This window comes from Oncorhynchus tshawytscha, linkage group LG26 (assembly GCF_018296145.1).
Source record: "Oncorhynchus tshawytscha isolate Ot180627B linkage group LG26, Otsh_v2.0, whole genome shotgun sequence".
In the NCBI taxonomy this organism is placed as follows: domain Eukaryota; kingdom Metazoa; phylum Chordata; class Actinopteri; order Salmoniformes; family Salmonidae; genus Oncorhynchus; species Oncorhynchus tshawytscha.
The window spans coordinates 22,923,556-22,926,390 of record NC_056454.1 but is presented as its reverse complement, the minus strand read 5'-3'; positions in this window follow the sequence as shown (position 1 = coordinate 22,926,390).

Genomic DNA, 2,835 nt, shown 5'->3' with positions numbered 1-2,835 from the left:
GGCCATAATCACCCCCAGACACACCTGGCTAACTTGATGGCTCGCGTAATCATCTGGTCAACAGTATTTTGTTTTAGACATGTAGCTAGCTGAGCTAAACAATGAACCGGCATAATCCCAACTCATACTATTACCAATACAAACATTGTCATAGCTGTAGTATGCATCTAGCAGGTAGCTAAAGAGCTAACCATCTAGGTTCAATGTTAGTTAGCTAACATTAGGCTATATCTAGCAATGCAAATGGCTTTACTGATTCAAATAATATCACTACACAGACCTCTTCAAAGGGGGAGACACCCTAGACCCAAACTGTTACAGACCTATATCCATCCTGCCCTGCCTATCTAAGGTCTTCGAAAGCCAAGTCAACAAACAGGTCACTGACCATCTCGAATCCCACCGTACCTTCTCCGCTGTGCAATCTGGTTTCCGAGCCGGTCACTGGTGCACCTCAGCCACGCTCAAGGTACTAAACGATATCATAACCGCCATTGATAAAAGACAGTACTGTGCAGCCGTCTTCATCGACCTTGCCAAGGCTTTCGACTCTGTCAATCACCATATTCTTATCGGCAGACTCAGTAGCCTCGATTTTTCGGATGACTGCCTTGCCTGGTTCACCAATTACTTTGCAGACAGAGTTCAGTGTGTCAAATCGGAGGGCATGCTGTCTGGTCCTCTGGCAGTCTCTATGGGGGTGCCACAGGGTTCCATCCTCGGGCCAACTCTTTTCTCTGTATATATCAATGATGTTGCTCTTGCTGCGGGCGATTCCCTGATCCACCTCCACGCAGACGACACCATTCTATATACTTCCGGCCCGTCCTTGGACACTGTGCTATCTAACCTCCAAACGAGCTTCAATGCCATACAACACTCCTTCCGTGGCCTCCAACTGCTCTTAAACGCTAGTAAAACCAAATGCATGCTTTTCAACCGTTCGCTGCCTGCACCCGCACGCCTGACCAGCATCACCACCCTGGATGGTTCCGACCTTGAATATGTGGACATCTATAAGTACCTAGGTGTCTGGCTAGACTGTAAACTCTCCTTCCAGACTCATATCAAACATCTCCAATCGAAAATCAAATCAAGAGTCGGCTTTCTATTCCGCAACAAAGCCTCCTTCACTCACGCCGCCAAACTTACACTAGTAAAACTGACTATCCTACCGATCCTCGACTTCGGCGATGTCATCTACAAAATTGCTTCCAACACTCTACTCAGCAAACTGGATGCAGTTTATCACAGTGCCATCTGTTTTGTCACTAAAGCACCTTATACCACCCACCACTGCGACTTGTATGCTCTAGTCGGCTGGCCCTCGCTACATATTCGTCGCCAGACCCACTGGCTCCAGGTCATCTACAAGTCCATGCTAGGTAAAGCTCCGCCTTATCTCAGTTCACTGGTCACGATGGCAACACCCATCCGTAGCACGCGCTCCAGCAGGTGTATCTCACTGATCATCCCTAAAGCCAACACCTCATTTGGCCGCCTTTCGTTCCAGTTCTCTGCTGCCTGTGACTGGAACGAATTGCAAAAATCGCTGAAGTTGGAGACTTATCTCCCTCACCAACTTCAAACATCTGCTATCTGAGCAGCTAACCGATCGCTGCAGCTGTACATAGTCTATCGGTAAATAGCCCACCCATTTTTACCTACCTCATCCCCATACTGTTTTTATTTATTTACTTTTCTGCTCTTTTGCACACCGATATCTCTACCTGTACATGACCATCTGATCATTTATCACTCCAGTGTTAATCTGCAAAGTTGTAATTCTTCTCCTACCTCCTCATGCCTTTTGCACACAATGTATATAGACTCCCCCTTTTTTTTCTACTGTGTTATTGACTTGTTAATTGTTTACTCCATGTGTAACTCTGTGTTGTCTGTTGACACTGCTATGCTTTATCTTGGCCAGGTCGCAGTTGCAAATGAGAACTTGTTCTCAACTAGCCTACCTGGTTAAATAAAGGTGAAATAAAAAAAATACATTTAAAAAATCATACGCGTAACGTTAGCTAGCGAGCCCGCAAGCTAACGCTTGCTAGCTAGCGAACAGTACGCCTTAACTTGCAATGATAAATGACGTTCTGACAAATTTAGAAACGTATAATATCTGGAAAATGTAGCTGTGCTCTTACCTGTATATATGGATCAACGTTTCACAGCGGACTGTTAAACTCAGCGTTGTGTCAAGTCACGCCAGGTTCACGCTGACCGTGGCGTGTGCAGGAAGTAGCCCATCGCTTTTTTCCAACTGATCTGTCGATGACGCTCTGAATTTAGCAGGCGCTAATGTTGTTGAGAAAAGTAACGACATTTTTGTAGTTCTCTCGATGGCAAACGTTACTTCTTTCAAGAACACAGCAGTAGAAAGGGACTGTCGGTGCATCAAAGCTGGGACCGAGAGACTGAAAAACAGCTTCTATCTCAAGGCCATCAGACTGTTAAACAGCCACCACTAACATTGAGTGGCTACTGCCAACACACTGTCAATGACACTGACTCTACTCCAGCCACTTTAATCATGGGAATTGATGGGAAATGATGTAAATATATCACTAGCCACTTTAAACAATGCTACCTTATATAATGTTACTTACCCTACATTATTCATCTCATATGCATACGTAGATACTGTACTCTATATCATCGACTGCATCCTTATGTAATACATGTATCACTAGCCACTTTAACTATGCCACTTGGTTTATACTTCTCATATGTATATACTGTACTACATCTACTGTATCTTGCCTATGCTGCTCTGTACCATTACTCATTCATATATCCTTATGTACATATTCTTTATCCCCTTACACT